Genomic DNA, 22,360 nt, shown 5'->3' on the forward strand with positions numbered 1-22,360 from the left:
TACCAACTAACAAAATACAATTTTCTAGTAAACAATATACATACTTTAAATAAACGTTTTCAGATTTTAAATGCTTATAAGTAGTTTAGCTAATTAATTTTGATTATTTTACAACCACTGTGGCTTTTAAGCATGCAATTTGTTTTGTAATATTACCCATATTCTTTCTTAAACGTAATTAATTATAATGTTAATTAACATGTTTTCTTTTTCTAATGACATGGGGATCAAACATTGTAAAGTAATATCCTATTCAGTTCTTTTGTATAATCGGAAAAAGTATAATGGTGTAAGCTGCTTTTAACGAGAATAAAATTGAAAGAGAAGCACTTTAAGTAACACTTCAACTTAAATTTGAAGTTTAAACGAAGAATTGTATTTTCTTTTTATTGTAAAATGAGGAACAGACTTTTCGTCAATTTGAACGAAATACAAGACAAAGATGTATAATGATTTGAAAGTAAACTGATGTGACAGAATTTAATTTAATCCTCAGAACAGAAACTTTTATATTAGTATTTACAAGCTAGTCTTTGCAGCCTTATTTCTTATTTCCGATCTGAGTAAAGTAATCACTAACAAGAATTTATTTTAATTGAGTTTTCCATAAGAAATACGTATCTAAAGACATCTGATGTGTATATTTGATTAAAAGTAATCCGTAATACAAAGTAAACAAAATAGGTTGCGCTTTAAAATTGATCCTAACGTTTTAGAAAGTTACGAGCAATTTTTAAGTGAAGAGATATTTGTTATTCTAAAATTAATCAATAATCAATGAAATAGAAAAAAATAAACCTCATTTTATTTAAGTTAGTGAAACATTATTTGCATACCTTTAATTTGAATTATTGGAATTATTTTAAAATTTATATAATCCAGAATACTATTTTTATTGTTGTCAAACACAATATTATTTATTGTAAAAATTGATAATCAATGATAAGTGCAACAATGTACTTAGTGGCCATCTAAGTATGACCACCAACGCTCTGTCTCTATGAGTCAACTTTTTCCATTGATAGACATTTTTTTTGACAGGGGTATAAATAGATTGTCAAAGCACATAGGACATTCAATAGTAGGAGGTCGAATAGTTAAACTTTATTACACAAAATTTCACTCAGATTGAGATCTTGAAATTGTGGGGCTAACTCAACAAAGTCTCAATGATATGCCTTAATCTATTTCTTTAGAATACCAGAAGTATGGCAAGATTTTCCATTCTGCTGAAAGCACCCTTCACTTTTGGTTTATGCATCGAAATTACAAGAAGTACTATATACTTGGCAATCAACGATATTTAATCATGTTCTACTAAGACTACGACGTACACGAAATAAGGACCCTTAAGTATGTCAGCTTTTCACGAATCCTCTTCTGCAATACTGTTATGCAATAAATAATTTTCATAAAACTGATTAGTAGACATAACAAAGCGGTCATGCAATGTCGAGTAAATTGCAATATAAATATTTTAATGTATGTAAAATAGTTTTTTGTTGGTGTTACTAATTATTCTCATTTTTACATTAAACTCAATCCTTCAAAGTAGAATTTTTTTTTGTTGAAATATAGAAATACCACAGTGGGTGAAATTTTATTTTATAAGGTTCGAAATGATTTTTTAATATTTTTATGACAACCAAACTTTTGAAGGAAAATTAAGTTTCTCTTTCGAATCATTATAAATTAAATATAAAACAACATTTTATAAAAAAACAATTTTCATAGGGTTTAAAAATGAATTAATTTTATGCAACTTTAGTTAGATAATATGAGAAATATACTTAGATCTCTAAATTGTAGTAAAGAATTCGACTAAAAGACATGTTAAATTAAAGGTAGTAAAAATAGTTAATTATAAATGACAAAAAATGCTTTATTAAAAGCATAAAAATTATACGAATGTTTATAAAAAAACATTAATACGAATTTTTTTTTGGAATAATAGAATATATTTACTATTACCGAAATATTTGATCTAAACACTAAGTTACAATTCTAATTAAATTAGACTTGTATTATATATTAAATTACAGATGGTATCCAAGGGAAATGAAAAACTGTTTGTTGTGAATAAGACAAAAGTGTTTTTTTTTTAAAGTTATTTCAAAATAAAGCATAATTATAATTTTATATCAGTATAAAATTGATATTTTTAGTTTACTATTTAGTTACTATTTGCTAATAGACATTATTCATGCGTAATGTACTCAATTTGAATGTTTTATCAAGTATATAATTATCAAGTAATGTAAATAAATTAACAAATAACCCAAGAAAGAAGTTTTTGTCTTATTTTTTCCAAGCTTCCAGAAGTTATAAATCATGTATAAATTACTTTTGGAGCATAAAAGTTCTTTTACTTTGAATGTGAGTAAACTAAAAATTTCTTTTGAAAATAAAGAAATGATTTAAATATTTTTTTAATAAAACAACTTATCGCCATATGGAATACTTTAAAGTTTATTGGCATTTTTACTATATTCATATTTACAAACATCATTGAATAAATTTCTCATTCACCCTAAACTTCTCAAAAACATTTACATTCGTATGAAAAGAAATATGAAAACCGTTTTATACAGATTTAGATAAACACCATTAATAATATTAAATTTAAGGGAAATTTATTTTGACAGAATATATTATGATTTTATTCCCGTTTCATACTCATGAAAATTTGCAGCTATTTTTTTAAAGTAATAAAACTGTTTTGTTTTTTAATACTTCAAAATTGCAGATCACTTTTAATTATGATAATTTACTTTACTTAATTGAATCAATATTCAAATTTAAGTAAAAATATTACTAAATAGTTTTTTTACAGTATTTTAAAGAAATAAACATTTGAATTCATAATTACTTTTGAGTGCTAAATTCAACCAATTTAAAGAAATTTTGTTCTTACTTGATTCAACAAAAATAATAAAAATAGAACTTGAATTAAAATGATTGAAGTTACTTGTAAACACTTTTATTTCATTTTCATACACATTTTATTTATGAAAACAAATATGTCGTCAGCGTAATGATGCCATATCTCATTATACTATAATACAAAATAAGTATTTGTGTCGTTAGCTGACATCGATAAAGTGTTTGTTTAGAAAACAATTTCGGCTACTTTAAAAAATATTTTCACGTTCTAAACGAATTTTCCAAATTCACTGCTTTCATCCTTAATTTTTTTATGTAGTTTTGTTTTATTGTCTTGCACTTTTATTGTCTTGTGCTGTTAAATATAGTTCAAAATTGCTGCAAACCTAATAAGTTGCTAAACAGAATTTAATGCATTTTCGAGCATATCAGTTGTTCATAATTATACCGGTTCATCTTAAACTGAAACACGAATAAATTTATCAACTTATTTAGCCTGGAGAAAATTAAACATATTGCTTCGCATTGTATTACGATTCGAGGTTAAAATAATTTTTTGGACATACGGTCAATATCTTTTTAGAATATATGGTTATCAATAATTATTACAAAGTTTTAAAAATTTGAGTCTAACCCAGAAGACAAGGGAAATTCCCGATTAAGTATTGGGACAAACATGATTTCATGTTTCATTGCGATTTCATGTTAGACATTTTGTGAAACTTTGCAAGATTTGCTTTACAATGAAAGCAAAACTATGAAAACCTCAAAGGTTTGTCAGATGATAAGGGGATTTAAACCCATAATCCGTCTGCCACCGAGGATCTTATACGTCAGCACAGAGGTCGGGCAGAGAAGGTAGCAATATACGATCGATCAAGATTCGATATTCCGTTGCGTAACTAGGGGGCAAGGATACCACCTTCGAAAACCCATGGCTTGCCACATGGAGTTAATACACATTAGAAGTAATTGTTATGATATAGTCTAAGAAAAATACTTTTTATGTTAAACTATGAGTTCGATTCACACATAATGTAATTCGATCCACTTAATGTAATGTAACTCATAATGTGAATCGAGCTCAGTTTGCTTTAATAATTATTGGTTTTAAAGTAGAAAGTCTCAGCATTGGCTTGCTGTATGAACATCTATGTGACCTTTATAATTTTAGTTTAATGGAAAAGTCGGCCATGTGGTAGTGGTAAGCGTGCCTGACTGTGAAGCCAATGGCAGCAGGTTCGAATCCCGCTGAGGGTATAGATGTTTCTCTGTGTGTCGTCTTCTGTTGCGTGGTGATTGTGGCCTACCCTATGAACGGGTATCTGTGACATTGTGACGTGGGTGCCTTCGTAACTTTGGTTCACAGGTGCCCACCGGGTAACGATAGATGAGCAGCACTTCCGGAATTTAAGGCGAAGAATAGAAGTTCAGTGCCTGCCGTTATTGAGAAAAAGGTTTAAAAGGAAATGCATAAGTGGAGGTTTTATTGACACCTCATCCTATAAACTATATCATTACCGTATCTCCACAACAATATTTCCCTTGGATTTAATTTGAAAATATTTGAAACCAACTTTTCAATTTTATCATATATTAAACTTCTTTAAATTATCTGATAAAACTAGAATGCTTGAAATAAAAAAAAAACAATCAGAACTCGATGAAAAAGATTTTTTGTCTTATATTTAAGAAAAATATGGTTCGATTTTTTTTATTTATATCTTGAGAAGTAATTAATTAATTAATTTCCTTTAAAGGGGTCTGGAACCCCAATATATTAAAAATTTGAAGTTTTTTTAAGTGTTAAAAAAATAATATAATTTTTTTTTCAAATCGAGAAAAATTATTTTTTTTCTCTTAATTAGATCATGAAATAATGTTTAGTTTAGTCTTTTTCACCATATTGAATTTCAAGTGAGGCTAGAACTCAGAATGCCTTTTTTTCAATAATAATTTTTTCCAGCTTTAAATCGTTATATTTAAATAACAAAATGATAGCTGCAAGAAGTTGTGATTATAGACGTTTCAGAAATGCAGCTTTGCCATCTTAAATATATTACAGAATTTCAGATCTTCACTAGGGGGCAAAGTCCCCTGTTCTCTGACGCTCACCAACCCCGATGATTGCTTAGCGATAATTGATGTTTCTTGACACAAAACAGAGGAAATTATTCAACTAAACATGTATGTACTAAAAAGAACACTTGTGACACCACATCCCACGTCCAAATATTTCTTTTATGATACTATTAAATTCTATTAAACTCTAAACTCAGTGGCGCGACAGCCCATAGAGGGCCAAGGCCTACTGTGCCCATCGCAGTTTTCTTGACCTTGGGATCTAGGGTGCAAGAGCAGATGTTCCAGCCAGGTGGTCAGCAGAAAGTGCAACCCCAGTGTTTAGATCCCAAGCATGTTTGGTACTCATTTATCGACCCACTGAAGGGATGAAAGGCTGAGTCAACCATGCCCGGTCCGAGGATAGAACCCATGACCTGTGGCATAGGAGCGCGAAGCGCTACCACTTAGCCACCGGGTGTCTATTAGTGGACATAATAGACACACACACACACACACACACACACACACACACACACACACACACACATATATATATATATATATATATATATATATATATATATATATATATATATATATATATATATATATATATATATATATATATATATATATATATATATATATATATATATATATATATATATATATATATATATATATATATATATATATATGTAATACAAAAATTAATTAAATACTTTTGTATTAATAAAAGAATTAAATCTCTTTCGTTTTCATAAAATGTCTTTGTTAAAGAATAAGCGTAGAGAGATTCTATTTTGGGAATTCAAGGCTGAAAACATACCATTGAAATATAAATAGATTTATGTTTCAAAGGAAGAGTAATTTTTAGAATCGTTCCCTTTTTCAATTCCATATAAGGAAGCAGAAATGATTTTCCTTAATGCGTAAGGTTACAAGGAATGTACGACAGTGTGCCTTTTTACCTCAAATCTGTGTTGGTATAAAACGTAAGAACGTATAGTTTTGCGTGTCCTTTTCATCTTGATGTGATCCTGATAAGCTGTTCCGGGATTATCCGGAGTCTTGTCCACTCCCCTTCCTTTGCAGGAGTGGGGACGTGAATTGTTAGCAATACCAGCCTACATTTAAATAAACATGTTTAGAACGTCTGATGGCTTAAGACTGCAATTATTTCAAGCTAAATACAACACTGATAACAGGGTTGCAGCCCTGTTCATATATATATATATATATATATATATATATATATATATATATATATATATATATATATATATATATATATATATATATATATATATATATATATATATATATATATATATATATATATATATATATAGTAAACATATAGTACTGTAGTATATAGTACTATAGGTATATTTACTATATATCTATATATATAGTTACTATATATAGTAAATATATTGGTGTAGCGAAATTGATGAGTTTGCAACTGTAATTTGATATTTTTAACGGACAAATATATTTCAAAAACTATGTTTGCATTCAATTGCTTTGTGCATTAAGCTAAAAGTTCTAAATCATTATACGAACTTCTTTAACAGTAATTCATAATAGTACATATGTAAATAGCACCAAAAAATAATAATTGTAATATGGTTAATAAGTTCGGACACTGATTTAAATAACTTTATCTTAATATGTAACGTAGAATTACTTTATTCTAATTATTATAGTAATAATAATAACAGTCCTCTTAAGCTCTTAACTTCGAGAACAAGCAAAATTTAAAACGCAATAATCATAGTGCATGTAAATATCTTTAATCTTTTAGGGCTGCAAAAATATTTATACGAAAAAATACCTTTATGACTTATATCAATTTTATGCTGATGACAACCAAACCATTATGAAAATTAATGTTGGAAAACTGAATCCTACCATGTGATTTCCGGCCAGTAAAAAAGCATCGTCAATAATGGAAAACAGCGACACAATCATTAGATTTTCATGTATAGTTAAATACGGATTTTAAAATACTTTAATAATGATAAATAATAAAAATAGCACAATTTCTACAAATATTTATAACGTGCCATTTTGTATTAAAAAGGTTATTAAATGTTTTTAAATTTTGTGGCAAATAAAGCAATGGCAAATGTAAGAATAAGTATTTTAATTTTAGATAAAGCAAAACTTTTTATGTTTCATGCACGATTTAATAATTTTTTTATATTTAATAAATGATAAAGTGTCATATAAATTGTTATAAGCATCTTAAAAATGTGTCTCAGAGCATATTAAATACATATAAAATAAATTAAAACAATTTGAATCTTTTTTTATTTTTCATACACGAGAAAGAATAGATAACTAACAATATTTATATTTTTCTACAACTTGAATTCGTGAGAGTTTGTTGGTTTAGTTCTAATTGAATAAACTTAGTTGCACAGTGCTCAAAAAAAGAAATATTCAGAATAGCTTGTGATTTAATGATCGGAATGTTTCATACAAACAACTGAAACTAAATGATATGAAGACCTACCGTTAAATATGCTAGTTTGAGATGACCATATTTTTAATTATGAAATTACACACAAAAGCGAACCTTCTCTGAATTACATTACAATAATACCTATTTTTTGATGCGTAAGAATTTTCAGTGGTCAAGCGGGTTCGGAGTTACGATAAAATTTTCATAAATTTTTTTTACTACTTTTAAAGAAATGTTTGGTTCAGTTATTAAGAATAAAAGAGTAGAATTCGTAAGGTATTAAAAATTACAGAGATCTGCTACTTTTGTTTAGCGTTTTGTTTTGTGAGACTAACGCTAATTATTGGATGACTTTTATTTAGTCCAAGATTTTGATTTTCTTATTTAATTTTTGTTTTTGTCATCTTGGAGTTTAAGTCGGCAGCTTTTGTCAATACCTCTTGGAGATTTCCCTTACACATTCAATTCTGAATTTTTTCTTCACTTTTTGTGTCACTGGTTGGTGACAAAGCTTTGGCTGGGATAGCCAGGACGGTAGGGAGCTAGGCCGATGTCCAAGAGTTCGTGGGTTCTATCCCCACCGGCTGAAGACTCCCCGTGTTGTAAATGGTGACTGAGGCACGTTAAATCTGTCGAGTCGCAAAGTCCTCCATGTTCCCATAACAAATCAATACCTCTGGGGGTATTGATCCCGGAGTTTCCTTGTCTACTGGATTGGCTCAAAATTACAAGGCTACGGAGTTGAACTTTAGTAGTCGTAAACCCAAAAATTGTTTCGGCATGTTCAATGGCGGATATAAAAAAATGATTTTGAGTAAATGGTTGCTCAGGGGACGGAGCATTTGCTTTGAATCCCAGCAGTGACTGCTCGATACGAATTCCACATCGGGCTCACATCAACCATAGTGCTGACGTAAAATATCCTCAGTATTAGGCAGATCATGGGTTAAAGTTTGCTTGCAGTCAGGCTAACCATGGGAAGTTTTCATAGTTTACTTCTCTATGTAACACAGATACAGATTAAATCTATAAAAAAGTCCTTTACGAAGGAAAATGTCTCCCAATACTTGATCCAGGAGTTTTCTTATCTTCTGGATTGGGTTCGAAATTACAAGGCTACGGAGTTGAACATTCGAAGTCGTAAACCCAAAATTGGGCCTGCTGTTCAAAGTCGGTTATAAAATACAATGAAGTTTTAATGACTAATTTCCTTGTTTAGACATCAATGGCCAAGTGACAAGACTACGAAATTCGCCTTTTATTCGACGTATGACGAGGGCTCGGGCATCGACCGAGCCTGAGTAATCCTAAAACCCTATATATATCAAATCCTATGAATCTTGAGCTCGAATCAAAATTTTATGGGCTTGGACCCCGAACTCATTTATACTTGATAAGCAAAACTATGAAATTTTCACTAAGGCTACCAAATTTTCAAAGTTTTTTTGGCCAAATGTTTGGAAGCATATTTTCTAGATTGTGGCTAACCCCTTTATCTTTCAAAGGTCAAAAGTTCAAATTCTTCTAAAAAAGGTTTTTTTATTCAGAATTCGGTTATTTCATGATTAGATTTTGATTATAAGGTTTATTTATTGAAAATTGGTAAAGGAGTTAAAAATGTGATTTTTTTTCACTCGTGTAACTAATTTTTGTTTTATTTCAAATTTTTGAAAAAGCAGTTTTCCCTTTTGTAAACACTATATTAGCAAAATCTATTAAAATTTAATGGTTCGAAAATTATAAATTTTCCTTTAAAAATTAGGAAAGGAAATATCACATTAATATCATTTTTTAAAGAAAAATTCTTAATGATGCATTTTTGCTAAAAGTTCAATTTAACTTCGAGATTCTTTGGCTTTACAAAGAACTATCTCAAGCAACAAAAAGTTATTATAAATATATATTATAGTTATTATATATTATATATATTATAGTATATTATGAATATATGTTAAAGTTATATATTATAGTTAGTAAATTGCAATTATAAAATATAAATTAAATACTTTTGACATGGTATCGTTTTAATTTATAATTTATACCGATCTAGGCAATGCAGATTTGCAGTATTGCCTAAATGCGCCAATGTATGCCTTAAAATTTTAAAAGTTTACACCTGTATCAAATTAAATGATAAAAATTAATAAATAATGATTAAATATTATTTTTTACACGAAATTAGCCTTGGAAAAATAAAACTCCAAGCTTTTTAGAGGCAAATAAAAAGTGCTCTAGGCATGGCGTCATGGCAAAATAGGTAAAAAGAGTGAATAAACAATTAGAAGCAAAGAGTTTCCACCGTTTCTTGACCAAACTATTTCAACCATATTTTCCAGATCGCAGCTATATCCCCATATTTTAAGGGAGGAAACCAAAACTTTTAAAACAAGTATGTTTAGATGGAGAAAACAATTTTTTCGTGTGTAATTTATTCGTAAATAACAGTTAGCAATCAATAATTAACATATTTAAGGTCAATACTTTGAAGCAAGAAGATTGATTTATATTAAATTGACGAAAATCTCATCACCAGATTCAAAATGACTTAGGTGATTAACTTAGGGGATTCTATTTCAATAATCTTTTAAACCTGCATCATCGTAATTATTCACAGCGTTCTAAAAATTAATATTTGTCACTCCTGTAGATAATTCTTATGCGCTTTTTTTTTAATATATCACAAAATACTCACAAAAAAATAAAATAGAAAAAACAAGTTTCGGAAATATTTATAAAGTCATTACTGATGGTTTTTAGTTTTTTGTTTCCCATGATGATAAAAATATAGATTGCAGAAAGTTATAGCAAAATGTAATAATAATCAATGATATGATAAATTATTTTTGTCTTTAAAACGTATTATATTACACGCTGTTTTAATAATTTCAGAATTTTTAATCTCTTTTTCAGAATTTGGTGAAAGTACATTTGTTAGAGGAATTGCCTACATAGACAAATTAAATGATAGTAAAAATTTTAGGCAATATAAAATGTTCTTTTTATTATCTTAATGAATTTTTGCACCTTATTTGCCAAAAAGGTATTTCAAAATGGGATGAGACGTAACCACAATGAAGTATATTTTTCTCAAAACCTTTGGTGATACTTTATACTTTTTAGAACACTTTTGTGGTAATGGACCAAAAATATATTAATAAAAAGTTCTCTCAGTTTTGGAATGAGAAATCCTTACCTAAAATCATAATTGGATTTATTGGAATGATATTACCTAAGCAGAATTTACTATTGTTTTTTTATTATTTTCCCTGTTACTTAAAATGCTAATAAACGAAAAGTTTTTCAAATAAAAAATATTAAGACTATCGAATCTCTAACATGAGTGTAATTTCTAATATATCTCTAAGTTATTACTATGTAGTTAGAATAAAGTTAGAATTATATATCTGTCCACTTTTTTATGTTGTTTAAACAAAACAATTTGTAGATGAAAAATAAATAATTGGTCTATGTAATAACATTAGTTAAAAATTTGTAAAGACAATAAAACTATATATATTTTTTAAAAATATTAAAAAAAGCTGCTTTTTTAAAGTGTTACATTTAATTCGATTTTTGTTATTTATATTTTACGCAAATTAAAGCATATGTGAAATTTAACACAATTCTTCAGGGTAATTTCGGAAAGAACATTTTTAGAGCAGCAAAAATTTCATTTGACTATGAAACGTAAATAGAAACTTAAATTTATGAAACAATTAATCAAACAATAAGAAAATATTATTCATTATTAGTTTTTTGAAAAAATGTTTTACTAATAAGTTTATTACAGTACTAATTTTAATTTTAATTTTATTGAAAGTATAAGTTGAAAGTTGATTTAATAGATAGTATATTTTTCAAATGGTAGCTAATAGTAAGAAAATGTTTACAACGAGTCTGATAAACACATAATAAAATTAATATAATCCTTTTATTTTAAGGGTAATTGAATAATAATGCGTAACAGATCCGATTAATTTATAAACAATACAAATTAACTTATCGAATGAAAAATAATCTATTGAAATAAAAATTGTGATCCAGCGAAATAATAATAAAAAAAATTAATTGCATTCGTGAATTTATCTTTAACATTTTTAAAAATGCTTTTCTACTTAGAATAAACAGTTACACTTTAAGGGAGTAGGAAGAGAATGTCGCCTACCTGTCAAAGAAGCAACCTGTGTCGTCTTACTAAACTATAATAGAATAGATTTATAAAGTGTACGGACGCCCCCTGCTCTAGGGCTGATCATCCAATCAGAAATTTGGACGGTCACCAATCACAGGTGCGTTCTTGCGCCCACTTCTCCTAACTCTTCTTGCGCCCCGAAAAAAAATATAAAAACCGATAAAAAATTATTTCTCAAGTAATTCAGATTTTAACACAATTGAAAATATGAATTTAAAACTCAAGAAAAACGTTTTAACTTCTATCTTAATTAAATTCAACTGATTTTAAACTGAACTGGAGTTTAAATTTTATTTGATCATTAAAATTTATGTTCATTAACATCTTGGTAAAATATTTTTTATTCTTTCAAAACACAGTTATAAATACACACCGTAGCAAATTTTTGAATGATTTGAGCCATAATATCGTTTAAGTTTTCTGCAATTTTGATATGATCCTCAATTTAACCCTATTATCCTACATTTTAATCTTGATTACACGATATTGTTTTTCAACATGAATGGAAACATGGATATTTGATATTTTATTAAAGTTGCAGCAAATTTGCGTGATATTATGGTTAAAAGTATTTCCGATTTCTGTGAGTACATAATTAGATTAACTTACGTTAAAGAATTTGTAATCAAGGAAAAAAATATTATTTAGTAACTATTGAATTAATCTCTAAATTAATAATTAAATTTATAATAAGGAAGGAATTCTTAAAATTATTATATTACTTTGTCTGAATAGAGCAAGGTTACTTTCATGTAGGAGTACAGTTTACTACTCATAAAATGCAGAAAAAAGTTAAAAAATAGCAGCTGCTTTTATTTTAACTTTTTATTTAAGTAAATATTTTTATATCAGGCTAAAATTGTGTGATTAGCTCTTAAGCTTTTGAATTTTAGTGGTTTGTGCAGTTAATTTAATTTTAAATATTAAAAATATTTTAACAATGTCTTTTTTTCTTTATAAAAGATAAAATCACAATGATCTAAAATCGTTCTTCACAATTGTCAGTGCATTGTGATTGGCCAGAAAATCACATGAGACGGTTTCTTAACAAGGAAGAAGGATGCAGATTTCTTTGGTTGGCAATAGTATAACATTAAGGAATGTTCTGAAAATGTTGGTTATGGAAAAATATTTCAATTATTATATTTTAAATGTTCTATGTTCTTTTCAGAAAAGCGATTTATCACTAATGTAGTTGCAATAAGATTTTTATATGATTTTCTAAAAGGTTTTTTTTTTTGATTTTATAATAAATAACAAAAGTTATTATTTATATTTTTGTCTCTTAATAATTGCATTGCGCGGTTTTAATTATAATATGATTATTAGAAAGAGTATAGCTAGAAAATAAAAATTATCATAGCTATTATAACTTTAAAAATATTAGAAAACATATAGTCTGTAGTTAATCAGTTCGGGCAAATTGTGTTCATAAGCATAATAGTTTGGAAAATTTTCAAAATAATTAGGCCATTTTAAACTATCTCATTTTTCATAACTATTCAAAGCTAAACAGCCTAACATTTTTTGTTCATTTGTAACTTCTCTGTTCATTTACAACAGTTTTTTTTATTAGCCATAAGTTAAGATAGAAAAATAGAAATATAATGTATTTAACTAATGATCTCCTTCATCGTCACTTTGTTCCAGATTCATATTGTTTTTCAGTATATAAATTGAGATGAGTGTAAAAATATTTTAAATTATTCTACAAGCTTAATTGAAACACAAATGAAAAATACTTCTGAAATAACTAATCAGATGTATTTTCGCGCTTTGTATTTTAAATAAAAATAATATGTATAGCTTATTTCTTAAATTAACAGGATTTCGTTTTCTTAGGGAAACACACCAAGGGAACAGATGCATTTCCCCCAACATATCAAATTGAGCTATATCAATAATTCTTGGTAAAAGTTGCATATAAAAGAGCATTTTGAATCTCAAACAGGATAAAAACTAGCATATGAAATTAACTGAAAAACTATACAAATTATTAACTTGAATATAAGAGAGGGAATTGAATTTACTGAGAAAAATGAAAAAATTTTTGAGATTTTAATTTGAAAATACTGTAAATTATGGTAAGTTCAAACGAAAAAGAGATGTTATTGAAATTCTAATGAAAATGAAATATTTTACATGGATGTTTTATTTCATTGCTTTACACAAAATGCGTCAAGTATGCCAAATGTAAAATAATTGAAATCGTACACATCTCTTTGCAATCTCTTACTTCATCTTTAACCCTCCTTCCTATGAAATTGGTCTCGGTAATCAATACTGTTATGCATGTTTTACTAATCTCGTATTTCGTATCGTATATGTTTCACTAATCTCGTAATCTCTAAAACAAATAAATGAATTCACTTTAACGGAAAAAAGGAGCATTTTTCTTCATGAAGAAATTCCCAGCTATATCTCTGAGGACATGAATTTCTGATGAAAAAAAATTTAATTCTGTTATTAGAAAGTATTTTTTCTTTATGTTGCATTTAATGCTCTTAGCTAATAAACTTAAATTACTTTGATTAGAACCTATTCAAAATATTTGTTGCTTTATCATTTTGACTATTGCTATGTTACTAAATTTAAAATAATTTTTAAATTCTAATTTAAGATAATTATTTTTGAGAAAATAATAGAAACTGTTTTAAGAAATAACGTAAAGTAATCTATGAATTTGAATAGCAATTAAATTGATGCGTTAATTTTTTAAATAGCAATTTAGTGCACGTAAGAACCATTTTAATTTTAATTCCCATTTGAAAATAAGTTTAGTGCTTAATTGAACTTGATATATTTAAAAAAAAATTCATTAAAACAGTGTAAATTTATTTTCAAGCTCTTTGAAATATCCTAGTTTTAGCTCTCAAATCAATTTGACATAGACATATTAACTTTAGGACCCTTAAGGAAAAATACTTCATTTCTCTGGCTCTAATTAAAATGCATACTACTATTCATCTTATTTTACCTTCTTTTCTACTTTTATTAGAAAAAAACTGAGTTCATTTTATGTTTTGATTCTTTTTCAGTATTTATATTTGAAAAAATAAATAAATAGGAAACATAAAAGAAATTTTAAGTACTTATTTTTTCAATTTAACCATTGAAGAAATCAAGTAAGAAGCCACTGGAAAAGAAATCCCTTTTTTGGTTATTTTTTACTAAATTTTTTTATGGTAGTTATGGTATAGATTCTAATTTTTAATTATGTTAGAATATTGCATGATAATAAATTATAGCGAATATCTTATTATAGCGAAATTATAGCGAAAAGTAATGAAAGATATTTTTTTATTAAAACGTCTGCGAAAAAGATACATTGTATTAAAAACTATCGCATTCAAAGTTAATTCGTATGAGCATAATTATAATAATAGTAATTAATATGATTCATAATTAACGGCTGGAAAATTGCAGTTATTTACTTTTACAACGAATACAATGATTGTAAGCAATATTTTAAGTTTTTCAATGCAATTTTAATTTTATCTATAGGCTTTAATTTTTGAAAATCGCTCATATTATTTGGAATAACGCATTGCATTAAGGAAGCAAAGAATTTGTGTTGCACTTAAATAAAGAATTTAAGTGTATCACGTATGTGATTCGAGTGTAATAATAATAATGAAAGAAAATAACAAGAACTATAATTAATCGCAAGTTTACAACACTTATTTGTTTTAATTTTTGTTTTTTCTTTCTTATTTTGTCTCACAAGAAATGAATGCAATAATTATAAGCAACATTTTGGTTTCTTCTAGCTATTATTATTGATTTTGCTAGTCGCCAATTTTATTTGGATAATTCTGGTCAAAATATTGCGAAATCTCACATAACGGTTCGTTTTTTATTAAATAAGATCACTTACGATTAATTTGATAAAAAGAAATTACTTATAAAATGCGACACGAGGTTGAGCACTCCTCCAAGTTTCTCAAACTTTAAAGAACAATGACCAGAGAAAATAAAAATAAAAATAATCGCATCTTCTGATCGCATTAGTCATTCGCAGAGGTAGTCTCTTTTAAGAGTGTTAAATCCGCTCCAAACCAGAAGAGACTAGTTCTTTTGTTAAAAAAGTGAAAAAAAAAATACTCTTGTAAAACTTCAGGCTGTCATTTTCTTGGGACTTGATACGGCGATTTAATACGAAAATCAACTCTTATTATCTTTGATTCATGGATTAATTTGCTCATTTTGTAACGAAAATATGCTGAAAGTCGTTTAAGAGATTAAACTGGACTGTCTATCTTTTTCCTCTTTGATATGACCATATGGGTAAGTGTTTATTGATAAGTGTTAAATGCGAAATTTAATTTCTAGAAATAAGCATTCAATGATCTTGTTTTCATGTTAATAAATGACTCTAATCCTATAGTTACTATGTCGGTGTCATTTTTTTCCGGTATGGAATTATCTCAAGAGAAATACGCTAAAATTTATAAATGTTTAAGTTTATATTTATATTTAAAATGTTAGGGCCGATGTTTTACTCTCAGTAAAGCATATTTTCTTTGATTGAAGAGATTTTAATTTTGATGTTACTTGGTAAGAAGATTAAATACGAAATTTTGTAGAGTTATATTTTTCATAAAATTGTACAACACAGTTAATGGTACAAATAATTCATTAAATATTTCTTTTTAGGTGTGTTCTAAACAAACAAGTTTTCTAACTAGTTGAACTTTATATTTTTTTTAGAATCTAATAAGTTTTATAAAGATTTCTTTTTTAGTATTTTTTTTCTGGATTGAAATTATGCTAAAGGGAAATTATGCTAACACTCTAGGGTATGTAAGTTACGTGGAATTGCTATGCTCATATTTAATTTTTTAATGAAGGGATAAACATTTAAAACTCATAAAAATATACTTTATTTGATTAAAGAGATCAAACTGAGATATTATTTGGTAAGAAATTGTACAAGATGAGATATGAAAGGAAATACAAAAACTTACACAGCTCTATCTTTTTATATTTTAACACCGAAAGTAAAAAAAAAATAATCCTATATTACACAGACTAATAAAACTCACATATTATATTTGACTATATTACTATATACATATGACTATATGACTATATATATATGATTATATGACTATATATATTATATTATACTATATTTGACGAAAAAACATTAAACGCATTAAAGAATATTTAAAATTAAAAAAAAAATTTTCCAGTTCTGGATTGAAATAATGTTAAAGAAATACATGTTTGTGTTAAAATGTTGGGATAACATTTTATAAAAAAATTCTTCAAATGCATCGAATATTATAATTTTCTTTAGATTCCAAAATTCATTTTTTTTAAAAAAATTTCTAGTTTTCTTTGGGTTGAAATTATATCAAAACAAAGATGCCAGAGAATTTAAATTATGAAGAAGATCTATATTTATAATAAATTTTAAGTCAGTGTAAACATCAAACTCACAGAAAATTATGCCTAATTTGATTGAAAAGATTAAATTTCCTTTGGTTAAGAAACATAATATTAAATTTTCGCATAATTATAATTTCTAACAAATGCTACATCAGAAATTCGTTTATAGATGATATTTTTAAAATATTTTTGAAGCAATTTTTAAAGTGTATTTTCAATTTCTTAAGTGCTTTTGAATTAAAAATTTTTTAACTTAATTAGCAAATTGTTAAATGAAATTAAATTGAATAGCTGAATTTTGAATTGTAAATTGTTAAATTGAAAATTTTTAAGCTGAAAGAATTTTCTGGATCTTCAATTTTGGCGAAGCGAAGATCTGTTCTTATTATGGTTATTGATTAAGATTTATACAATTTAGAAAGTTTTAAATAATGTTTTCAAAAACAGCAGATTTTTATCATATTATATTTAAATGCTAGAAATATTCGGTGTATATTTTATGTTTAGTACCAAATTGATTTATAAAACACTTAAACGCTTGATTGAATTTAAACGCTTTTAAAAATTAATGCAGATTCTTAAATAATAAATATTTCTTTAATATTGGAAGCTTAATAAATGAAATTCTAAAGTATTTGTAATTAAAATTTATTTAAATTATTACTTTTTCGGTAAAATTGCATGGAGGGTAAATCTTTGTGAGAAAAATCTATGAAATTTAATTAACACTATGATTTCAATTAATTGTGAGCAACAATAGAAAACTGACACAATTGCATCATATATTAATTGCTGCACAACAAAAATAACATATGGTGTTAGTGCATTTGTTGATTAAAACATTTAGAAAATATTTAAATTTAACAATATTTATAAAAAAATTAAATCTGAAATTTTTTCAATAATTATTGCCATTTTAACTTTAACTTTTCATGACGAACTAGAGGGCTCCACTTCCTGTTCACTAAAGCTCTTCAACCTCCGAAGTTTGCTATGCTATTTAATATGATTTGCTTAAGAAACCACTCTCACTTCGCTCGTCACTAAGTTAAACACATTTGAAATGTGTTCTAGCGTACATTCTAAGGAATTTAAATAATTATTAAACTCCTTAAAATTAATACCTATTTAAAAAATTAAATTGTTTAGTCAATTACAAATAATTAAATTTAAAAAAATTAATTTGAAATATGCCATGGAAACAAGACAATAATTGTTGTTTTCAAAAAAACAATTACTAAGGATTCACAAGTTTGTTAGAAATACGATAATGAATTCCACAACTTTGAGTTATTATCGCAAAGCTAATATTATCATTACCTGCATAAGTATAATTGAACATAACACTTTGTATTTTTTTCACTAGAACTATATATATATATATATATATATATATATATATATATATATATATATATATATATATATATATATATATATATATATATATATATATATATATATATATATATATATATATATATATATATAATATATATGCATTTGTAATTTTGATTCAAATTAAATAATATACTCCTCTTAGTTATTTCAGCTATTAGAATATCTAACAGAGTTATGCAGAAGTAACGTTCGAACTTGTTTATTATTAATTATTATTAATCAAACAATTTTTCTCCATTAAATTTAATATTGTATTTAAATAATCATTTTTACCAGGTATTATTAAAAGGAAATTAATTATTTTGGTTTGGTTTTCTAAATAATACCAAAGGCTAAAAATACTCCTTTAACTAAAAATTACCTATTTAATAAGGAATAGAAATATTTGCTTCAATTTATTATTATTTGGAATATATGGTGTTTCAGTAGAATATTCCCCTCAATATTATAACTTTAAAAAAAATCATCGTGAAATCTATTTTCCTGAAAAGATAAAATGAAACCGTATTAAGCAATCAAAATATTATTTTTAAAACGCAATATAACATGTAAGAAATTTACACCATATCAACATTTGCATTCCCATTTGGGGTTTCTTCTTTTAAGTATAATATTTATTATAAATGATAAAATGTACATTGTTAGACATTTTTCGTTTCTATCATAATAGTTTCTTAAGTAAATTTAAAATAAGAAAATTTGCTAAAAATATATATAGATCAAGAACAATAATTTATTTGAAAGAATAGAATCGTAGATATTCACTAATAAAATTTCGATGCAAATATTGAATTCTCATTTATGTTTTGATTATTACTATTGTCATTATTGAAGAAATGTAATATAGAAAGAACACAAAAGATAGTTAAAATTTTGTTTGCAATATGAGTTTAGCTTATATTTTAAAAATAAATTGCTTCTACAAACATTTATTTAAAAAATCATATCATAATAAAAAGTTTTAATTATTATTTTGTCATAATTTAAGGCAATTTAACAATTTTAAATTTCAAAAAAATAATGCTTTAAAATAAAAGATCTCCCCCACACACATACATAACCAAATAAAGGAGAAGGAGGAAGAATTTTTTTAGGTTCATTCAAAAATTTAAATTTTAACAAGTGGTTTAAAATATATTTCTTTGATTAAAAATTAATAATAGCATAGCCTATAAACTTAAAGTTCTTAGATATTTTTCGCTTAATTAATTTAAAAAAAATAGGTTAAACTAAGTTTCCCGGTGTTTCTTATAAAGTCCCAAGTTTTCCCGTGTTTCTTATAAAATAGCTCTTCAACTTACTTACATAGAATTCAATTGTTGTTTTAAGAAACCATTGTGCCCCGATCTGAAACATTTTGCAGTTTGCCTTAAGGGTGAAAGAACAATCATGCTGAATCTCAAGTGAGGTTTTTAAACCTAAAGGGTCGCTAGTAAAAGAGTTGAAGCTTAGCTATTGATTGAATTAGGGTACTGTTTTGACCCTAACGACATTTACTTCATTGTTGAACGTCTTAAAAAACCAGAGGTATACGAAGTTAAATCACTTACTTCATACTGTAAATAAAAAATGTTTTATGAGCGATTTCATCACATTCCGGTATGTTATTCGGTTACTAAGACACATTTGAAAAACATTTTTTTCAGGGTGGGGGGAATATTAGGTCCAAAATTGTTCTGTAAACATATGTTTTACTGTTTACAGACTTAAATATAATCAATTTTAACTATTTATTATTTTTTCTTTTAGCAAACGGAGAAAACAGTTCTAGTAAAATTACTATACTATATGGTAATAACATTTTAGGTAAAAAAGCCATAGCTATGGTTAATAACAACAAAATATGCGGTAATTAAGCCATTTATGTGGTTAAGTTATCTGTTTAAATTCAGATTTTTGAAATTATCGATATTATCAACGCACATTTAGTAAAAAATGCAAAACTGAACTGTAAATTTAAGCGAATAAGTGACTTTTAAACCTTGCTCTGAGGTTTCATGATAAACTACCTAACTATACCACATTTACCAAATTTAAACAAATGCCATAAAATGGTATTTTATTGTTAATTATAATTCGGTAACAGTTTCGTTACTTAACTTCGACTTCGTTTTGATTAAGGTAATAAAGAATTATGAGATGCATTTAATTAAGTATAGATTATTAAGTATAGATTAATTATATAATATGAATTATTCAAATTTATTTTTCATATTTTATTTCTGATAATATTAGTTTAAAGAACTGTTTCAATCCATATTAGTATAATTTAGAACTCATGATATATTGATGCAACAGCACTAGCACTTAAAATTATAAATTTATCTGATACTTGTGTCTTATATTATATTACTGTTTTGTAGAACAGATTTTGTTCTAAAATTTGTATCATCCTTTATATGCATCCAGATGGTATGAAAAAAATATTTTCATTTAAAAATCAAAGTTAAATTCATCTTAGTTAATTAATCTACAATTAGTTTGCTTGGTTTACTATTGACTTATCAAGCGCAGTTTTCAATAAAAATATTAAATTAATAAATAAAAAAAAAAGCCTTTTCAATTCTGTAGAGCCAATTCACGAGGAAATTTTCTTGCCCGCAACTTATACAGTTAAGCAGAAAAATAATTTATTCTCCACCTTTAAATCATACCATACATCAATGTGACAATATTTTCCAGATTTAAACCAAACTCTAAGTTGTTGAAATCCATTTCCATTACACTTACAAACGCAATTTGTTCTTGTAATCCTATAGTGTCAGAAACAGTTATTTGTCATAGCTGGGAGAAATGGTTAGGCAAAAAGAAACACATTTTTTTTTCAAATTTGAGATTCAAAAATAAATTAAAACTGAAAAAGAGTTCTAAATTTCTATGCTTAAATGATGCAATAAATGAAATTTAATGTTTTTTAAGGAAAACAAATACACACAAAAAGTTTACTTAACTCTGTCAGATGAATAATAGAAGGATCCATCTTTATAACAAGCCTATATCTTGTAAAATTTATTTTTCTTTGAAAATAAAATCATTAAGAATTTTATTATAGAGAAGTTTTATTCATACTATTGAATAATGTATTTTTAAATAATGCAAACTATTAATAACGTATTTAATAACGTTTATTAAAACTTTAAATATTTTTCCTTTCTAAACAATTCAGAGTTTAAATATGTTTTAACCATTTACAAGTAAAAATAAAGATAGTGATTTCAGACTAACTTTCGTTTTAGTAATTATATCAGAAAATATCAAAAAATGTATTTAATTGTGTTCTTACTTACTTATAGCTTCTTAAACAAAGGTTTTTTTGTAGATACTGTTAATACAAGTATCTAAGATCAGGAAAAAAGTATCAGCATATTATAATAAAATTCAATAGGAAGAATATTTGAAAATTGTTTTGATAATTTTACTGTAAGCATTTAATCAATGAAAGTTCAACGATTGTATCCTTGTAGTTTATTATCCTTGTAGTCTAATATCCTACCCAGATGACAAAAAAAATGTTTTGATTAAGAATTTGATCATACTCATACAGGTTATTTGGTGGAACTAAGTCACACTTGCGTTGCCTGCAGAAGAAAACGACTAATAGTTTTTGAAAGGCAAATGGATTACCATCCATAAATTATGCATCTCTAGGAATATTTAATGTCAGCACTGTAATCAATGTGAGCCGAAAATAGTATTTGATTCATCCAGCTATTGGTAGGATACTCTGAATCATCTCATGACCTGTAACTTGTAAAATTTGCTTTTCTTTTATTTTTTTTTCTATTTTTCTCACAAAATAGTTTATACTAATGTTTTTTGGGAGATATTTAATTTATGCTAGAATATACAACTACTCATGCAAATACACAATAAGCGTGAACTAAAATATTGACTAAAATTGGAGTATTATGTAATTTTTGTTAAAAATTCCATCCATTTCAATTTAAATATAGTTT

General features: G+C 26.2%; 2 protein-coding genes across 4 annotated transcripts in view; one reads left to right on the top strand and one right to left on the bottom strand.

Annotated features, from left to right (window-relative positions):
* LOC107453590 (uncharacterized) overlaps positions 1-22,360 on the bottom strand; it is an 87,372-nt gene that overhangs the window by 17,894 nt on the left and 47,118 nt on the right. The window contains exon 1 of one of the 3 annotated variants that reach the window (XM_016070467.4): positions 11,583-11,688. The exons of the other annotated variants lie outside the window; for them this stretch is intronic. The gene's annotated coding sequence lies outside the window, so the exon portion shown is untranslated. Of the gene's footprint in view, positions 1-11,582; positions 11,689-22,360 lie in introns of those variants that run through there. 3 annotated transcript variants of the gene reach the window in all.
* The window catches only part of LOC107453589 (alpha/beta hydrolase domain-containing protein 17C), a 54,103-nt gene continuing 47,336 nt past the window's right edge, over positions 15,594-22,360 (top strand). The window contains exon 1 of the transcript XR_001585355.5: positions 15,594-15,896. The gene's annotated coding sequence lies outside the window, so the exon portion shown is untranslated. The remainder of the gene's footprint in view (positions 15,897-22,360) is intronic.

The sequence above is a fragment of the Parasteatoda tepidariorum genome, chromosome 1 (assembly GCF_982258835.1).
Source record: "Parasteatoda tepidariorum strain Cologne lab strain chromosome 1, Ptep-v5.0, whole genome shotgun sequence".
Lineage (NCBI taxonomy): Eukaryota > Metazoa > Arthropoda > Arachnida > Araneae > Theridiidae > Parasteatoda > Parasteatoda tepidariorum.